Source organism: Symphalangus syndactylus, chromosome 2, assembly GCF_028878055.3.
Source record: "Symphalangus syndactylus isolate Jambi chromosome 2, NHGRI_mSymSyn1-v2.1_pri, whole genome shotgun sequence".
Classification (NCBI taxonomy): Eukaryota; Metazoa; Chordata; class Mammalia; order Primates; family Hylobatidae; genus Symphalangus; species Symphalangus syndactylus.
Genome location: NC_072424.2, coordinates 15,107,696 through 15,128,949, shown reverse-complemented (window position 1 = coordinate 15,128,949; position 21,254 = coordinate 15,107,696).

Sequence of the window (21,254 nt, the reverse complement as noted above, 5' to 3'; positions counted from 1 at the left end):
TCTGGCAGTCTGCTGCTGAAATTAGAAATGGGGAATCTCAGCTGGGCACAGTGGCTCACACCTGTAATCCCAGCACTTTCAGAGGCTGAGGTGGGTGGATCACCTGAGGTCAGGAGTTCAAGACCAGGCTGGCCAATATGGCAAAACCCTGTCTCTACTAAAAATACAAAAAAAAAAAAAAAATTAGCTGGGCGTGGTGGCAGGTGCCTATAATCCTAGCTACTTGGAAGGCTGGGGCAAGAGAATTGCTTGAACCTGGGAGGCGGACGTTGCAGTGAGCTGAGATCACGCCACTGCACTCGAGCCTGGGTGATGAAGTGAGACTCTCTCTCAAAAAAAAAAGGGGGGGGGGAATCTCAGGGTGTTTCTTTTCCTTTTGTAAAGTTTTTGCCTAACTTTGTGTGTGTGTTTGTTTTCCAGTATGTTTGCCTTTTCCTAGTTGGGCTACCACCTTTATTCCCTGTCCTGTGACTCTCCATCCAAAACAATCTGAACCGTCTACTGAAATGCCTGCAGTACCCATGCCAGAGACCTTGGTCTTGCTGATAGTTTCTTTTTTTTGAATTAAGTAGTTAATTAGTAAATTAATTTTTATAATATTATTTTAGGTTCAGGGGTACATGTACAGGTTTATTATACAGGTCAACTGTATGTCACGGGGGTTTGGTGTACAGATTGTTTTATCACCCAGGTAATTAGCAGAGTATTCCACAAGTCATTTTTTGATCCTCACTCTCCTCCCATCCTCCACCCTCAAGTAGGCCCTGGTGTCAGTTGTTCCCTTCTTTGTGTCCATATGTACTCAATGTTTGCTCCCACTAAGTGAGAACATGTGGTATTTTGTTTTCTATTCCTGTGTTAGTTTCCTTACAATAATGGCCTCCAGTTCCCTTCATGTTGCTGCTGAGGACATGAGCTCATTCCCTTAATGGCTGTGTAGTACTCCAGGGTGTATATGTACCACATTTTCTTTATCCAGTCTATCATTAATGGGCATTTAAGTTGATTCCATGTCTTTGCTATTGTGAATAGTGCTGTGATTAACACACATGTGCATGTGTCTTTATGATAGAACAATCTATATTCCTTCGGGTATATACCAAGTAATGGAAATTAAACAACCTGCTCCTGAATGACTTTTGGGTAAATCATGAAATTAAGGCAGAAATCAAGAAATTCTTTGAAACTAATGAAGACAAAGATACAACATACTAGAATCTCTGGGACACAGCTAAAGCAGTGTTAATGGGGATGTTTATAACACTAAACTCCCACATCAAAAAGAAAGATTTCAAGTTAATATCACAACTGAAAAAAATAGAGAAATAAGAGCAAACCAATCCCAAAGCTAGCAGAAGAATAGAAATAACCAAAATTGGAGGTGCACTGAAGGACATTGAGACATGAGAAATCATGCAAAAGATCAACAAATTCAGGAGTGTATTCTTTTAAAGAATTAATAAGATAGATTGACTGCTGGCTAGAATAACAAAGAAAAAAAGAGAGGAGATCTGAATAAACACAATCAGAAATGACAAAGGAGGACATTACCACTGACCCCACAGAAATAGAAAGAATCCTCAGAGACTACTATGAATACCTATATGCACATAAGCTAGAAAACCTAGAAGAAATGGGTAAATTCCTGGAAACATAAAACCTGTCAAGATTGAACCAGGAAGAAATTGAATCCTTGAATAGACTGTATTAGTTTGTTTTCACACTGCTGATAAAGACATACACGAAACTGGAAACAAAAAAAGTTTAATTGGACTTAACAGTTACACATGGCTGGGAAGGCTTCAGAATCATGGTGGGAGGCAAAAGGCACTTCTTACATGGCAGCGGCAAGAGAAAAATGAGGAAGAAGCAAAAGTGGAACCCCCCGATAAACCCATCAGATCTTATGAGACTTATTCACTATCACAAGAATAGCATAGGAAAGACTGACCCCCATGATTCAGTTACCTCCCCCTGGGTCCCTCCCACAACACATGGGAGTTCTGGGAGATACCATTCAAGTTGAGATTAGGGTGGGGACACAGCCATACCATATCATTCCACCCCTCATGTCCTCACATTTCAAAACCAATCATACCTTCCCAATAGTCCCCCAAAGTCTTAACTCATTTCAGCATTAACTCAAAGTCCATAGTCTGAAGTTTCATCTGAGACAAGGCAAGTCCCTTCTGCCTATGAGCCTGTAAAATCAAAAGCAAGCTAGTTACTTCCTAGATACAATGCGGGTACAGTTATTGGGTAAATACAGCCATTCTATATGGGAGAAATTGGCCAAAACAAAGGGATTACAAGGCCCATGCAAGTCTGAAATCCAGCAGGGCAAATTTTAAAGCTCCAAAATGATATCCTTTGACCCCAGGTCTTACATCCAGGTGATGTTGATGCAAGAGGTGGATTCCCATGGTCTTGGGCAGCTCCACACCTGTGGCTTTGCAGGGTACAGCCTCCCTCCTGGCTGCTTTCATGGGCTGACCTTGAGTGTCTGCGGCTTTTCCAAGTCCAAGGTGCAAGCTATTGGTGGATCTACCAATCTGGGGTCTGGAGGACAGCAATGACCCTCTTCTCACAGGTCCACTAGGTAGTGCCCCAGTAGGGATTCTGTGTGGGGGCTCTGATCCCACCTGTCCCTTTTGCACTGCCCTAGCATGAGGGCCCCACCCCTGCAGCAAACTTTTGCCTGGGCATCCAGGCATTTCCATACATCTTCTGAAATCTAGTGGAGGTTCCCAAACCTCAATTCTTGACTTCTGTGCACCTGCAGGCTCAACACCACATGGAAGCTGCCAAGGCTTGGGGCTTCCACCCTCCAAAGCCACAGCCTGAGCTCTATGTTGGCCCCTTTCTGCCACAGCTGGAGTAGCTGGGACACAGGGCCCCAAGTCCCTAGGTTGCACACAGCAGGGGGACCCTGGGCCTGGCCCACAAAACCACTTTTTCCTCCTGGGCCTCTAAGCCTGTGATGGGAGGGGCTGCTGTGAAGGTTTCTGACATGGCCTGGAGACATTTTCCCTGTGGTCTTGGGGATTAACATTAGGCTTCTTGCTACTTATGCAAATTTCTACAGCCAGCTTGAATTTCTCCTCAAAAAATTGTTTTTTCTTTTCTACTGCATCATCAGGCTAAAAATTTTCTGAATTTTTATGCTCTGTTTCCCTTTTAAAATAGAGTGCTTTTAATAGCACCCACGTCACCTTTTGCATGCTTTGCTGCTTAGAAATTTCTTCCACCAGATACCCTAAATCATCTCTCTCAAGTTCAAAGTTCCACAAATCTATGGCAGGGGCCAAATACTGCCTGTCTCTTTGTTAAAACTAACAAGAGTCACCTTTATTCCAGTTCCCAACAAGTTCCTCATCTCCATCTGAGACCACCTCAGCCTGGACCTTAGTGTTCATATCACTATCAGCATTTTTGTCAAAGCCATTTAACAAGTCTGTAGGAGGTTCCAAACTTTCCCACATTTTCCTGTCTTCTTCTGAGCCCTCTGAATTGTTCCAATCTCTGCCTGTTACCCAGTTCCAAAGTCGCTTCCACATTTTTGGGTATCTTTACAGCAACGTCCCACTCTATTGGTACCAATTTACTGTATTAGTCTTTTCTCATGCTGCTGATAAAGACATACCTGAGACTGGGAACAAAAAGAGGTTTAATTGGACTTACAGTTCCACATGGCTGGGGAGGCTTCAGAATCATGGTGGGAGGCAAAAGGCACTTCTTACATGGTGGTGGCAAGAGAAAAATGAGGAAGAAGCAACAGCAGAAACCCCTGATAATCCCATCAGATCTCGTGAGACTTATTCACTATCATGCGAATAGCACAGGAAAGATTGGCCCCTATGATTCAATTACCTCCCACAGGTTCCTCCCTCAAAACGTGGGAATTCCGGGAGATAAAATTCAAGTTGAGACTTGGGTGGGGACACAGCCAAACCATTTTATAGACCAATAATGAGTTCTGAAATTGAATCAATAATAAAAAGCCTACCAATCAGAAAAGGCCCAGGACCTGACAGATTCACAGCTGAATTCTACCAGATGTATAAAAAGAGCTGTTACCATTCCTACTGAAACTACTCCAAAAAATTGAGGAGGGACTCCCCCCGTAACTCATTCTATGAGCCAAGCATCATCTTAATACCAAAACCTGACGAAGACACGACCAAAAAAGAAAACTTGCTGACAGTTTCACTGCATTCCACAGCATTGCGTTTCACTCCTAGCGGGAGAACAATTTCCCCTTTGGGATGGAAATTCTGCATTCTGATGGAAGAGAGAAAAGGCAACCTGTTTGCTCAGCTTTGGTCAGAACACTTAGTTTCAGATGCCTGGGCTTGCTGGACAGATGTACACATATTGCAAATGGTCCCCAGCCAAATGTCAGTGTCTCCTACAGAGTGGAGATGAGAGTTGATTTTAGAGGTTCCTGGAAACAGATGCACATGGTAAGGAAGATACTCTCTTTTCACCCTTCTCTACAATTTTCTAATCAAGTTGAGGAAAAAGGCTCAGTTTGTGCTAACATGGCTTTAACACCTTTCTAACATTTCTTAACACCATTTTGTTTGTTTCTGTTTTTAAGCACGAGGAGGAGGCCTCGGGTCAGAGTGCTCCTGCTCCTCGGGTAGCCCATCCAGCTAGCAGTTTTAGTTTTCTTTGTACAGCTACTTTATGGTTAATAAAGCCACTTTGCAAAATTATAAAATTTCTAAAGAAATTATGAAAATAGTGTCACTGTATTAGACAAATGAAAACAATAGAGGCTGAGGCAGGAGAACTGCTTGAACCCAGGAGGTGGAGGTTGCAGTGAGCTGAGATCACACCTCTGCACTCCAGCCTGGGCCACGGAGTGAGACCCTGTCTCAAAAAAAGAAAAAAAGGAAAAAAAAGTAGAAAAAAAAATAGTTACCCATTTTACTATAAAATTTTGATGCCTTTTTTTAAGTACAAAAGTGGAAATTCTATTCCCAGTATCCTTCTGCTTTTTTTTCCCTCACTAATATAATAGCATACCTATTGACATGGCATCACAAGTGCTCTATAAACATGACATTAGTGGCTTAGTTCTTTTTCGATTATAAAATTAAAATGTAGAAAGGTCAAATAAGAACATAAGAATAAAAGAAAATACAATTACTTAAAGAATGTCACTGTAAGGGTTTTAATGCTTTTCTTTTTCTTTTTATTCTTTTTTCTTATGTGTGTTTATAATATGTACATTTAATTTTTTAAAAAATTGAATCACACAATTTTACAGTAACAGTTTTCATGTGCTTAGTATTTTATTCTATTTTTTTACGTGCATGCGCCATAAAACTTTGGATTATTTGGTTTGGTTAGAGCCCCTGAAAGAACTGTCAGTCCAAAAGTTGAGTGTTTCTTAAATTATATATCGTATATTATATATGACTAAATTGTTTCCTAAAAAAAGTGTGTCGATTTATTTTCCCCCAAGCAAAATATGAAAATTTATTACACCCTCTTCAGTGTTTGGAGCTATTATTCGTGAGATTTCTACTAATTTTATAGGCAAAATGTTTTATTTTTAGTTTTTCAATTAGCATTTTTTAACAACTACTGTGGCTGCCCCTTTTCCTTGTGTGTATAGTTTCTCTTTTCTGATTTGTGCAAATACTATGGGTCCTCGGTGGGCATTTCATGTCAGGAGCTTGGGATTTGTCTCAGTTGTTACTGTTAGGAAGGTGAGGTCTTGGAAGATACCATGAGTGCAGGGAGCTGCCTTTGGCTTCATCACATTTCATGTCACCAGCAGGTGGCCATGACCTGAGCAATGACCTGTTCATCTAGAGTCTCAGGTGCCAGGAAGTTCAAGCCATTGGTACCCTAAGAAAGACAAAGATTAGAAGTGAGAACAAGAGGTAAGTGAGCAAGAGAGACAGATTTGCAGGCTGATAAAGGTTTATCAAAACAAAGAAATCCCTATAACAGAAAAAAATCCGTATTCTAGGATATGTCAGGATTGGAACAGGTTCACCCCCAAGCCCAGCATGTTCTTTTTTTTTATACTGTAAGTTCTAGGGTACATGTGCACAACATGCAGGTTTGTTACAGAGGTATACATGTGCCATGTTGGTGTGCTGCACCCATTAACTCGTCATTTACATTAGGTATTTCTCCTAATGCTATCCCTCCCCCCTCCCCCCACCCCATGACAGGCCCCAGTGTGTGATGTTCCCCACCCTGTGTCCAAGTGTTCTCATTGTTCAGTTCCCACCTATGAGTGAGAACATGCGCAAACCCAGAATATTCTGAAGAGACAAAGTGGAACTAGATGGTGTGTAGACAGACCTGTATTAGAACCCTGACAAGCTGTATTAGAAACCGTCAAGTTGTGCAAACCTGGACAGGTTTCTCCACTTGAATCCAGTCTCCGCATCTGTAAAATGGGCGAGTGTGCCCTTCCCTTCAGAACTTCAAATGATTAAGTCAAACGGTGTTCATTAAATAGATAAAACCAAGGCTGGCACATACAGGCATTCAGTAAACAAGAGCTTAAAAAATTTCCACATCCGGGATTTTGTGGTATTAATGATAAGGATGATGAATGGGAGGGATGATACATTTTGAAGGGTGTTCTGAATTATGGAAATAAAAGAGAGCCAGTTGCATCTTTTACCAAAGGTACAACTTTCGGTATAAATATCTTTATTGTATTTCAGTACTTGAACAAATTGGTGAGACACTGATATTAGAATTTTATACTCTCAGGAGCATTCAATTTCCCCATCACTGATGAAAGCAGGCATTTCAATATTTACTACAAATTGGCTAGAATTTTCAGGAGTTGGTTTATCACTAAGTGAAAATAACAGCACTTAGTTTTCTTGAAACCCAAGAAAAAATCATTTTTCTAAAGTCTTGTCTTTTTAATAGTTGTGCCATGAAGTAGCTTTTATTAGTGGTTGGGTTTTGTTAAGGGGAAGGAATTTCTTTTTTTTTTTTTTGAGACAGAGACTTGCTCTGTCACCAAGCTGGCAGGCAGTGGTGCGACCTCGGCTCACTGCAAGCTCTGACTCCTGGGTTCAAGCGATTCTTCTGCCTCAGCCTCTTGAGTAGTTGGGACTACAGGCACAAGCGACCACGCCTGACTAATTTTTGTATTTTGGTAGAGACAGGATTTCACCATGTTGGCCAGGATGATCTCGATCTCTTGACCTCATGATCCACCCACCTCGGCTTCCCAAAGTGCTGGGATTACAGGCGTGAGCCACTGTGCCCGGCCAGGATGGTTTTTCTAATGGCAGTATCCTCTCTCCCTCAACACACATACACTTAGTCCTGGAGAGTCCCTGAAGTCAGGACAACACAAGGACACTGGATAATGCCACTCGAGGCAGAGTGAGAGGCATCACAGAGCTCAAGGGACATGCTGAGGGAGGCCATCCCAGCAGTGCTGAAATTCTGCTACCTGGCAGACATGCCAACTGTAGCCTCCAAAGAGCCCACTTCCATTCTCAGTCACCTTCCTTCCCATCCAGAATGAGAAAGCATGGAAATGACTGGGGACTGACACCGTATGTACGGGAGACTGAAAAGGAGGCAGGGGAATTGGAGGGAGGAGTGGAGGAGGGCGTTTAGTTTTTAGTGGCTATTTGTGTACGTATGTCAATGGCTGGGTGCAGGATGGTGGTGGTGAGAGAGAATATGTTTCCTGAAAAGCTGGGCCATGAGTAGAAGACAACAGAAGGGCCTGGCTCAACTCCCCACCTGCCTGGGGTGCTGTGTGGGTGGAAGGTCTGGCTGGGGTTCAAAGGCAAGGACAGCTGTAGTCACCCCTATGGATTCCTCAGTGTGTGCTCAGTCTGCCATGGGTGAGGTATTAATGGGGCTAGGGTTTGGCAGACTCAGTGGAGTCACACAACTGATACCATCTTGGAACCTGCTGTGTGCCAAGCTCTGTGCTGCAGGCTGAAGGCACAAGAGATAGGTCCTGGTGTGGGCACAAACAGAGATACACAAATCAACCGCACTGAGATGGGGCACCCCACAGAGTGCACACCGAGGACAAGGGTGCCCACAGATGGGACGATCGCGTCTGCAGAGAGTCAGCAGGGGTTTCACAGAAGACAGGATGGAGTCAATGAGTCTCTAAACGAGAACTGGCATTTCCCAAGAAGTTGGGAGGGGCTGACATCCCCTCCTCTCGCACTGCGAAGGACTTGGTTTTGCATAGCCTCATGGGTGAGAGATCTAGTTCTGGAAACAGATGGAGCTGGGTTAGGATTTTGGGGGCTCTGTCACTCATTGTGTGACCTTGAGCTAATGACTTAACCCCTTCAAGTCTCAGTTTCCTTACCTGTAAATTGGGAAAATAATACTCTCTACCTTGTAGGGTTATTTTAAAAGTTCTATATGGAAATTGAAGTGTGATGTATATCACACAGTAATGATTATATTGGCATTTATATAGTGTAATAAATATAGTATATTATATGATCAATGAAACCGTCGTGACTCTGGTTCTGCCACAAACCATGCAAGTTACTTCACTTCTTTGGGTCTGGCCCCTTATTCGTAAAATGGGTACATTAGACTAAATTACCTCCAAGCTTCCTTCCGGCTTGAACATCCTATGACATACTGCTTTGTAGTATTGACTGTCTTCTTATGTAGACCCTTTCCCTGATAGATGCTCTTTGAACCTTTGCAACGCCTAGAACACTGCATTGCTCATAGTTGCTGCTTAATAAATGTGACTTGAGTGATCATCATGAATTTGCCATTTGCTTAAATACTACATGACCATAAATATGGCTTTTGTTTAAGGGTTTCTTAAGACATATATGAAACTTCAGCTTTTCAAACATCTTTCACATGACTGAAAATGACATGTAGCTTTGAACTTGAAGAGTGTCACATAAATCTATATTTTCAGGGCAGACAGACACAGGAAAAATTCTTGTTTCTGGCACCCTGAGCTGCATGTGGGTGGGGAGAGCAGAAATGTGACTTTCTTGGTGGTGCTGGGTGTTCGTTTTTGATGATTCACACCAGCACCTTGGGTAGCGGCTGGCATCCCTCCTGTCTGCACTGTGAGGGAAGTGATTCTCTGCTCCCTAGCTTTTGCCCCAGTCCACTTATCTGCCTTTTTAGTTCAATATGAAGGTGTTTCAGGCTATAAAGAACTATCCTATGGTTCATGGGCATTACCAATCCACATTTCTATGTTCTTGGCCATGCATCTTCAATAAGAAAGATCCTATCGCCAAATGCTTTCAAAAGAAGCAATCTCAGTAAATGAATTATGCTCTAATAAAAAATTGATGGGATATAATATCTGAATTAGGAGATCTGAAGAAACGCATGAGAAGAAGAATAAAGTTCTAATGGTTGCTATTGTTCAGGCAGTGCCCTTTCCAGATCTTCCATCAGCCGACACAGAGCTGGAGGGCCCTTTATTTAAATGTTCTGAGTCACCCACATGGCCTCCACTATGTTTGTAGGTAGATGAAAAATGCCTCCTATTAACGAGTGTTCTTGGACTTTATTAAAATTGATACCACTGTCCTCTTAATAAGAACAGAAAATGGTCCCAAATTTGAATCTGTTCTCATGAAGAAGATAGCATCAAGAACTGGGAATGAAACAAATGCAATTTTTTTCTCATTACAACATTCACATTTTGATCTCAAGGACTTTCTTAGGGCCCTATTCTTTGTTCCCTCCTCCCAGCCACTGCTTTTACTGTGCAAAGCAATGGTACAATTTTTCCCTCTTGAAAAAGAAGTCATTGCCCTGACGTCTTGAGTTGTCTGTGGGGCTCCAGGGCATCCTCCAAGTCCCTAAATAGGTTGAGTTGAACAACTCTGCAGTAGGTGACAAAATATTCTGCCATTCACAGGATGTGATTTTGCATAAAATGGCTACTGAAGAATCCTATATAGAAGCAAGAATAGGATGCATTTCTACCTGCTGGTGGCCACATTGGCAGTCGCTGCATTGGGCTCACCTGGAATTTTGGGTTATGATGATACTGCATCCGTTGGCTTTAAGTAAAAGTGGGAGGGGCGAGGCGAAACCCACCAAAATCCCTAAAACCTTTTCGACATCTGTAATGTCCCATTTGTGCCAACCAGAACCTAACGCCAGTGATCTGCTCAACAGGCAGGTGATGACATGCTTTTTGGGTACGATATATACACTAGGCCACTAGTCTGCAAGCAGCAGTTGTCAGCTTTGTTCCCATTTAGAGTAATTTTCTCACTAATATAGCATATTCTTCAGGGATAAAATGCATTTTCCAGCCAGATATTCCCCCTAATAGTGAAGTTGGTTTAATGATCGGATTTCAGCCAAGGAAGGTAAGCCTGCGATTGCCGCTGGTTGTATATTGAAGCTACCAAAAATGAAAAGGCTTATTTTAAAACACATTCATATGAGCCGGCAAAACCCTCTCCTTTCCAGATTAATGAAGCTTATTTGAGGAGAAACTTAGGCACGAATTTAAGAGCTAAGTAAGGTACTTAGAACCCTTTGGTGCAAAGCCACATATAGGCATATATTTTTGAACTGTGATGATGGATGTAGGGTTTTAATAGGGGAGAATGATGACCGGCAAGCTACAGAGAGGCAAGTATCTTCAGGCCAACCCTCCCTGAAATGACAACGTATGGTGATTTTTTTTTCCTTCCATGTGTAGGCCTTGAATATTCAAATCAATTAAACAATTAATTCTCACCCTGCAAACTTGCACGTCAAGCCTCAGCCTGTGGCCAATTTATTTGGTTGAATTATAACACCCCTGAAAAGCAGCGGCTCCTAATGGAAAAGCTGACGGAGTCTTAAGTACATGTGGTGAGTGGAGCTGCTATAATTAACTCGGCTTTGAAACCCACCCCCCCATTAATATTTTACAGATTTTTAGTTAAAATAATTACACGAATTTATGAAAAATACTCAAGCACCTAAAGTATTTCTACTGTGCCCCAATTTCAGGGTTTCCCTTCCTGGCTGTCACTTGGGTATATGCATTTCTACCCTGGTGATTATCACCCGGGTCCCAGCTGGTGGGGAAACATTTATTTCCAAAATGGAGACTTCCTTCTCCTGTCTCCTTTGTAATCTCAGTAATAGGGACTGCACGTCCACAACTGGCCTTCTGGTTAACATGGACGATTCTTTTCTTTTTCTCTTCTGTTTCCCCTTTCTCTGTCTCCCCTCCTTTTCTTCTCCTGGGATAATGCTCCCCAAAGCCCCTTCCTTGGAAAGGCCAAAGGTTCCTTCCTTGGCAAGGCAAGGCAGTCTAGTGCAGAGGTCAGCAAACTTCCCCTGTACAAAGGCAGCAAGGAAATATTTGAAGCTTTGTGGGCCCTGCAGTCTCTAAAGGCACGCTCACCTCTGCTGCCGCAGCACAAAAGCAGCTGTTGAGAAAATGTCAGTGAGTGGACACAGTTGTATTCTAATAAAACTTTATTTATGGACAGAAATGGAATGTTTACATGTCAAAGAATATTCTTCTTTTTATTTTTTTGTGACCATTCACGGATATAAAAATGATTCTTAGCCTCGCCAGCCATTACAAAGCACGCAGCAGGCTGGGTTTGGCCCCTGTGACTGTTAGTTTGGCTACCCCTGGTGCGGTTGATTGATTAAGAACAGAGCTCTTTGTCTGGAGTCAGATTTGGTGGGTTTCTGTTCTGACTCTTGCAACTTTCTATCCCTGTGACTATGGACCAGTGATTGATCTTTTCTGAGCCTCAGGCTTCCTGTGTCTAACATGGTGATGATGACAGTGGTACTCGCCTCCCAGTCTGGTTGTGATGACTTACGAAAAGCATGCGGCACAGTGCCGGGCACACCAGAAAGTAACAATGTCAGTGCTCACTGAGGGGAATCTCTCCTTGGTTCTGGCGTTAACTTGCTGTGTGATGTTGGACAAGTAACTTGACCTTTCCAGACCTAGATCCCTCAATTGTTAGAAGAAACAAAAGACAAAACCCCTCCAAAAACCCAGGCTCGATCTGGAATACGCAGGGGCCACATCTGGCCCAAGGGGACCTGATTTCCCCTAGGATGTGTATCTCATTAATTGGCATCAGGATGGTGGGAGCTGGAGGGCTTTTGCTTCCTGGTATGTTCCAGTTCTGCAATTGTTGATGGAATATGCCCTGAACGTAGGCTCTCGAGACGAGCTGTTATCTCATGACTCCCTGGGAGGAAGAACTCCCTGTCCTTTCATTCTGGGGACTGCCCCCCTTGGTGAGGACTTCTAGTGCTGCAGGTATCTGGTGGCCCATTTACTGTCCTCACCAGCCCTGTGTGGAGGCTGCTTCAGCTTCATGTTGTACACAAGAAAATAAACTCAGAGAGATGAAGACTGTCCCCCAAACACTAGTTGATTTGAACTAAGGTAACCTTGACTCCGAAACCCAAACTTCAGTCATTCTCTTTATGATTGTTGCCATGTCTATGTAGAATCTGTTCTATTGCCTACTAAATATTTTTAAATAAACTCACTATTTGTATTACTTTTAAATGGCAAAAACCACAATTACTTCTGCACCAACCTAAATACTTAGATTCCTTTTAAAAAGATTTCCTTTAAAATCAAATTTATTTTGAACTATGAATTTGATGTGCTATTTATATTTTTACTGATAAATATCAAAACAAAGTAAAAAGGAGATCGTTATGTGCACTCTCGGAAATCATCTTAAAAGCGAGTGAGTCATAAATGTTGCTCTTCAGAGACGTTGCTCTGTGCTTTATCCCAGCTAAATGTGGCTGGAGGCTTGGCATCGGGTGGCTCCTTTGGACAGTCGAGCCCTTCCTGTGGCCTTGGGGACCATTTCCAGTTCCCATTTGTCTCTGTGCTGGGAGTAGCCACTTGTTAAAAGACTCCCTCCCATCTCCTCCCCAGCTTGCCACAAAGTCAGCTTCCATGGCTGCTAGATCAGCTCCCTGGTCACCAGGCTGACTCTAGAGCTGGTCTCAACATCCTTCCTGCCACCCCCGCCACCTTGCCATTTGCCACTCCACACAGGGATGCTCTTGACTTCTGAGTGCCTACGTAAATGTTCATTTTCTTTTGGTCCCACCTGTGCAACAGTGCTGTGGGAAGATTTCCAGCCCCACAGAGACCTGTGATCTTATCCAGCCTGGGCCTCTGGCTGGCCATATGATCTCACTCACACAAGCCTCAGTCTGCTTACCTGAAAATGGGGGTACTAATGCAATCTGTCTGCAAGAGGTATCATGAGGAGATACAAGAGGAAGGCTGTAAGTAAGAGGAGGAGCCCCAGGAAGGAGGAGAGGCTGTGGAGGCAGACCTGGGGTCCAACTGCTGCTCCACCACCTCCTGGCTATGGAATTGGACCCATGGTGATGTTGATGACAATCTTAGGACGGAATTATGAATTTCCGCCCACCTTCTCTGTCTGCTTCCTCCCATCATGGCACTTCTTTGTCTAAACATGGCTTCCCTTTGAACACATCCACAAATCGGCCTTTCCTTGACCTCTGGAAACATCCAAGCACCAAGGCTTAGCCACCAGGGCTGCACGCCTGTCCCCGCCTGTCTGAGAAAGCAGGCGGGGCCTCCCTCTGCTGTCTCAGATGGGCCAGGCCCCAGCCCAGCGCTACCATTGACTCGTACTTGAATCCAACTCATCTTGATTTTATGAGAACCATCCCTGAAAATCCTCATGTTCAAAAGACGACACCAGGGAACGGTGGAGCAGGCCCGTCGTTTGAATAATCAGCCATTTAGTGACATGTCTAGCCTGGTTTAATGACTGAATCAGTGAAAGTATGACCCCGAGTGCCGGTTAACTTTTAAAATAGCTGTGCCCACTGCATGACACAGCCAACAGGAAGCCATTAAGGCCCTAGCAATTACCACTTCCATCCATCGGCAAAGTCCCTATTTTATTTTAATCTGCGTAAGTGCATTTTCTGCACGAGGTTAAAATATAAATCCCTTCTCCTGAACAAGACTGGTTTTCTGGCTGACTTGAGAGCACAATTTACAACTGATTTAATTTGTTCTTCACAAACATTCCTAATGACATTACCCCGGTGCATATACAGACTGCCTCCTCTTATTCCATTAACTCCCAAATCGGGTTTAAAGACCATATTGATGCTAGATGTTATTATGGGTGATTATCAAAACAACAGACAATGCGGCAAAGTGTTTACTAACTGGTTTATATATAATTTCTGTAATAACGACAACAGATGGTAATGCTACAAACACTAAATCACGCTTTTCGCCGCTGAAACAAATTGGCAGCCTGCAGTACAGAAATGGTGTACGTAGCTATATACAGATGCTTCAGTCATCAGCTATAGTGTTCATCTTATTAGGAAATGGGTCTGTTACTGCTATTACAGGTAATCTTTCCATTTACAATTACAAATGTATATTTTCAATGAAAATGGTTTTCCGCAGCTAAGCTGCCTGTAGGATATTTCCCCTCTAATTACTGCCCCAGTGAATGTGCGCCCAGGCCATGCCATGCACAGGGCTGTGTTTGTCCTAGTTAATGATGGCAGCTGCATTTTAGTTGCTCTGAGATGGGTCCTCTCCAAGACCCTTCACCTCTCGTCGGCAAGACCACAATACAGCCCCAGGCAGTGGGATCATCAGGACTTAGAAGCGGAGTATGAACGGGATAAGAAGCAGCTGAACGTGCGAGGGCTCTTCCTTGAGCCTGTGTCCAGTGATTCTCCAATCCCCTGCCCCTGTCATTGATAGGCTCCACCTGGCCCTTTGAAAATGCAAAGCCAGCATCCAAAGGGCCTTCGGAGGAAGCGGCCTGCCCATGTCATGCAGTGGTGGGGCCAGGACACTGACACTGGCCCCCAATGGGGAACTCAAAGTTTCTTTTGTCTCACTGGGAACTCTTTCCCATCCCAGGCACTATGGGTGCTACCCAAGGGGACCCAAGTCTGAGATGACAGTGGCCTGAGTCTCAATGGCTGCATCATGAGTGCCACATGTGGATTCTGTCATTAAATTTAGCAGACACTCCGTAAAGTGGACACCACTGTTAACCCACCTTGTGGAGGAGGAACCCATGAGTCAGCACAGCGGACCCACTTGCCCGTGAACCTGTGGCTTGGAGGCAGTAGGACAGGGGTTTGAACTCAAGCTGTCGACTGAATCCGAAGCCTGTGGGCTGAGCCACTGAACTCTAAGCCTTTCCAGAGGGTGTCGGGGCCTGTGCTCTCCTAGGAAAAACAGAATTGAACCTTGGGCGAAAGGACAAAAAGTGTTGTGTTTCTGTGCCTCAAGCTCCCACCCTTCAGCTCCTCCACTTTCAGTTTTTCCCACCAGGGTGCCAGCTGATTCCTAGGCCTGGATGCTGAAGCCCCATGCTGGCTGGGAGAAGAAGGGCGGTGCAGAGGCTACAGGAGAGGGACAGAGATACAGAGCATTCCACCGGGCCACTTACCTGCCGTGGCAGCTTGGCCAGTTCTTCCCCTCATGCTTCGGTAGTCTCATCTGCAGACAGAGAATCATCGTGGTGCCTGCTGCCTACAACAGCTCGGGAAGACTGTGTGGAGCTGATGGTTCATGCATGTTAGAGAGTTAGAGCAATGCCCTGCCCAGATCGGGGTTCTGCAGGGATGAGCTCCCTTCACTGCAGCCACACTTTTGGGATGACTCTTGGCTCTGGAAGGCCCCTAGTGGGGTTGGGGTGCTTGCCTTTTTCAGGATGGCCCCCGTATCTGCGTGCTCCCTACGCTGGGATTCTGTGCTGGTCTTCTGTGCCTTTGGGGTGAATTTTGTTTCCTTCCTTATTTGAGGCCCTCCTGGGGCTCAAGATCACTCCTGGCTACCTAGATCACAAGGCTAATACATGCCTCAGGTCATGGCGACAGAGGATGGCTGGGGTGGGAGCGGTGAGGACACATTATTCAGACAAAGAAACTGAGGCCCAGGGCAGAGGTGGTTTGCACAAGGTCCTGCAAAGCTGGGACTAGGCCTTCTTCCCATCTTGAAGAGTCCAGAGGACGAAAGAGGACAGGGAGTGGGGTGTGCCTCGGGGCTTGCAGTCACTGGGAATGCTGTACTCTCTGTCTCCTCCAGCCGCACACTTCTCAAGTGGGCTTCTCATCTCCAGGAGGCTGTGGGGTCTTCTCGGAAGGCTGGGGCTGCATCTGGTATTTCTGTTCAGCCTGCATGAGCTGGGTCCCCATGGTCCTCACCAGGTTGCTAGCTTCCAGGCCAGTGGTGGCTCCACTAGGCCTGGGGAACAGCCTTCTGATCATTTTGTGGGAGTGGCATGCTACCCTTGGGCTCCTCCCGCAATGGATTTTGGAGGCAGCAATATGCCTACCGCTTGGCCAGGAGCAAGTGCTCAAAGTCATCCCCACACGTTTCTGATGCTGAGAGCAGAGGAGGCAGAGAGCACTTCCCACGCACTCCAGGAACCCGGCTTGCAACCGGGCCCAAACCCGGTTTGGTGCCTGGAAGGCCTCCCTTCCAGTCAGTCCCTGACCACCCATTTATCTGAGTGGTTTCACTTGTGTGAAACACACCTTCAGCCCCCTCCCTGGGAAACATGGGTTTGAGGAGGAGTGAGGGCACAACCTGCGCGCAGCACTCGCCCACTATCGGACCCCCACTGTGTTCTGCCTCCTGCTGCCTCCTGCTGCAGGGCAAGGTGGCTCTGAGGACTGACCCAGGACAGGGCCCGCCACGCTCCAGTGAGAAGCCGATCACGCACTTCCCGATGACCACTTTGTGAGGAGACAATGGATCGTTTCCTCTCTGTAATTTTCTGCATGGAGGTCTCCCTGTTGTCCCCTGGCCACATCCCCCTGACCTCGGAGGCCACCCAGTACCCTCGCCACGCTGTGCCTGCTCCTTACTTGCACAATGGGCTGCTGTTCTGGGGGCTCGTCCTAGAGGAGCAGTGCTGGCCTCAGCAGTCTGGGAGGAAGCGCCTGGTCTGGGTGAATTTTCAGGAGGACCCGCCTGGGCCTGGGGCCACACTGGCCAGGCTGCCTGCCTGGGCCTCCCTCTGGCCAGGCATTTGCTAGGCAGAGAACCAGCTCCAGACTGGGATACCCAGACCTCCTGCCTTTTTCTACACCGGGGTTGGTCTTTTGCCTTGGGAGGGCCTCGTAGCCTGGTGAAAGAAGCCCACTGGAACAAAACTGAAGTTTAAATCCCAGTATGTGGCTTATCTGACCACAGGCAAATAACCTCAGTCTTTCATTCTTTAACCTGGGGATGATAGAACCTCCACAAGAGGACATAGCACAGAATAGGCTCTCATAAAATAGAAGTTCTTATTATTAGCCGTCCTAGTGACCTCCATGCAATTCATGGGAATGATTAGGCGTTTGACATTTCTTTCCAGAATCCAAGTCAGTGAGAAGATCGGCTCTGCCTCCAGTATCTGCTGTTCCTTCCTCAGGAGACGTGAACTTGAAAACCTTTCCCTGGCCATATCTTAAGCAAATTCCTAATCATGGATGGATTTTAAGCCATTAACCATTTCAAAAGGAGGAGTGTATTCATTATGAAATGTTATCTAGTAAGAAAAGAAATGTTTGAGTTTTAGTAAGTAAAAATTCAATCCCTGTGTCAATATATATATGTATATATTTTTTTGGAATGAAGTCTCACTCTGTCACCCAGGCTGGAGTGCAGTGGTGCCATCTTGGCTCACTGCAACCTCCACCTCCTGGGTTCAAGTGATGCTCCCACCTCAGCCTCCTGAATAGCTAGGATTACAGGCGTGCACCACCATGCCAGACGAATTTTTTTTTTGTATTTTTTGTAGAGATGGGGCTTTACCATGTTGGTCAGGCTAGTCTCTAACTCCTGACCTCGAGTGATCCACCCACCTCGGCCTCCCAAAGTGCTGGGATTACAGGTGTGAGCCACTGTGCCCGGCCATCTCAATATTTTCTTTCAACAGAAAGGGTTTTCCTGAGATGTCATCAGATAAAATATTATGGGATAGTAGACAGTAGACTGGAATTGGCCAAGAAACAAACCTGGGAAAAAGTCCTTGCTCTATCCTTTCTTAGTCTGGGGACCTTGGGCCTCAGTTTTCCCACCTGTAAAATGAGAGTGGAGTTTGGTCTACTTGGTGCCTAAAGAACCTCTGATATTTTCTGAGTCTGTGATTGTTCGGAAGCCTGATCAAGCGGAAAGAATTCCGGCTGGTGGAAACTGCCCTTGGGGCCCCCTATCTGAGCAGGATCCTAGGGGCTTTCGTGGGCTGCCAAAGCTGGCTCTGAGAACAGCCTCAATGTTCAGACAGCACAAGGTGATTGCAGTTCTCCTCACATCGTGCCAAGCAGGACTAATTAACAGACATGTTGCAAAGTGTATCTAGCATATCTAGCAGATTTAAAAAAATGACTTCCAAACATTATAAAAGACTTTAATTAGAATTTCACAAAGGTGGAGCCTGAGGATTTGCTGACTGCCTTGCCATATTTTTTTTTCCAGGGTTCAGTGCAGCTTCAGAGATAGGAAAGAGTGAACAGTGTTTTAAGGCCACGGTACAATGTGACAACAGTGATAGATATGCTAATTTCTTCATTCACTCCACTTCACTTCTTTTATTCTTTCCAATTAAAGCAAATGCTACTGAAACTGTAATTAAACCAGGGCTGGGCCCTGATTGCCTGCTGTTTTAATGAAACCCTATTGATTTTCCTTTTCTTTCTAATGGCCACACGTGGTGCTCAATGGTCAAACACATGCCCCGCTACAATGTCCTGGTAAAACTAAATTTTGGGCTGGTAAAATGGAGGCCCGGCGGAGAGCGATCTTGAATGGATTACTTACCCACGGTGTTGGTGAGTAAGGCCCCTCCTTCCTCATGTGGGGCCACGGAGAGGCGAGAAACACACCTATGCTGTATGACCGTCCAAAAGAAATGAAATGCATCTGGGGAAGAAATCAAACTCTTTTTTATCCTAGTGCTGATTCTATAAGGAGCAGCATGTTAGTTAAACTCTAGTGGCTTAACTAAGCTGGATGTTAAAATCTGGGCAATTTGAAGCCCTGGAAATATATATTCTTGACAGATGTTCACAAGCCAGAGAACAGTTTTGGAGACAAAGTATCGGAAGAACATTTTACTTCTCTTTGGCAATTAACTTGAAAAAGAAGTTTATTTTATCAACGGGCCATCCCTCTGAGATGACTCTTGCACTGCTACTCCCACCCCCTGCATGAGGACATGGATGTTATGCAAGTACATTGAGTGGGGAGGGGTGCTGGGAATGAGCACAGCAACTACTTAATGGTGCAAATTAATATTCTGGCCAGAAAGCATGGTTTCAGATATTGCTGGCTTCCTATACCTAGCAACAGCTGTCACCACGTGGGACTTGGTAAGGAAGCTCGGGCTTGTGTTTCCCAAATGGCTCTAACCTGTTTGAGCACAGTCATTGCTCAGGGCTACAGGATGGACTAGAGCCAGCTGGGAGCAGATCTCATCTTGTGTTTATGAGCTGGTTCTGATCAAAGCCTTTACAGGTGCCTTTTTGGGTTATGGGGAGAATGGGAAGAGGAGGTGGGTCATGTCCCACAAAGGACATCATCGTTTTCTCGTTCCTCTAGTTCCGTGCCCCCTCTCCGCTTCTCCCTACCAAGTAAATGTTCATTAGTGTGCATACTTCTTCGAGCAGACATATTGATGCCTTATAAAAGAGATGCCAGAGCAGGAGACGCACGCCCTCCCCATCCCAGCCAAAGCACGAGACAGCAGCACTGTATTCCTCCTCCCTCTCCAATGTGTCGACAGCCTACTGTGTGCCAGGCACCAGCTAGGCACTTCACATGGGCCTTCTCTTCATTACCCCATGATACTGCCATTGAATAGAAAGGGAAACAGACCCAAGGGATTGCACAGTTATTAAAAGTGTAATTGCTCTCCAGGCAGGACAAACAAGAATGAGCACTGTCAGTGTGATGTGGGTTCAATCCTGCTTTTGTCACCACTCGTGGGTCATCTGGACTTGGCTCCACCCATTCTCATTGCAGTTTCACCATCCTCTCTTCTCCCTGAGTGAGGTATAAGCTCCGTGAACCTGAATCTGATTCCCAGGTAAGGAGAGGGCAGGGCTTGTCCACTGGGCTCTACTGGCATTTGGGGCTAGATAGTTCTTCGTGATGGTTGCGTGGGGGTCTTACACTTTATAGGGTGGTTAAGAGCATCTTTGGCCTCTACCAACTAGATGCCAGTAGCACACCCCTAGCTGTGCAACCAAAAATGTCCCCAGACATTACCAAATGTCCTCTGGGAAGCAAAATTCCTCCTGTTTGAAAATTATTGGTCTAGGCATCTATATTTTGTTTGCTTGGGGCTAAAAACATAGTACCTTTTTAAAACATGAACACCAAATGATTTGTTTTACTCTAATAGCCCTGATAATTTTGTAGCAGCATTCTTGTTGTAAATAAAAAATGAAAATTCAAAATTCAGACTTGAAGACTAGAAAAAAGACCATATGTGTGTGTGCATGTGTATGTTTTGAAAAAACCTAGAACTTTTCCAATGGAAATCTCGGGCAAGGGCATGGACTGGGAGTCAGAAGACCTGGATCCAGTCCTAGGCTGCTGCTCCTTGCTGGCCAGTGTCTTGGTGAGTCAAGTCCCTCGAGCTGTGAGATTTTTTGTCATTAATGTGAGGAAGATGTTATAGTGATTCATCTCTGAGGGTCCTGGGAGGACTGACATTCTTAATAATTGAACAGAAGCATAATGAGTGGTACAAATGTGGAATCAGGGAATTTCCAGTGATGGGCAAATTCACAACATGTGAGAAATGTAGGGAGGGAAAGAGAGAGAGTGGGGGCAGGGGAGCAACAGTGCAAAAAAGGTGCAAGAATGGATGCCCCAAATTCACTGCGGATTGTGAACGGTCACTCCAGGACCTGGTCTCAAGTCAGCTAACGGTTTCCACGCAGTCCCCTGGAGGCCCATCTCCATATAAGGAAAACCAGAGGGAAGATTAGATTTGTTTTACGGAGACTTGTTTCACCTCCACATCAGGAAGGCATGACTTATTTGTCTTAGTTGTGGTGTGATCTAGGCCTGCTTTTATCTCTGCTGGCTCGGGGTCAGAGAGAAGGCTGGATTCTGGGATGCTGCAGGATTTTGGAAGCAAAGACAGAAAGGGCACCTGGAGAATGGTTGCCAGAGTGAAATTCCCCAGACAATAGAGATAATTTGGAACTGTTTAAAGAACAAGGGTAAGTTCTCTGAATGCTGCTCTTCTCAGGCTGATCCCCAA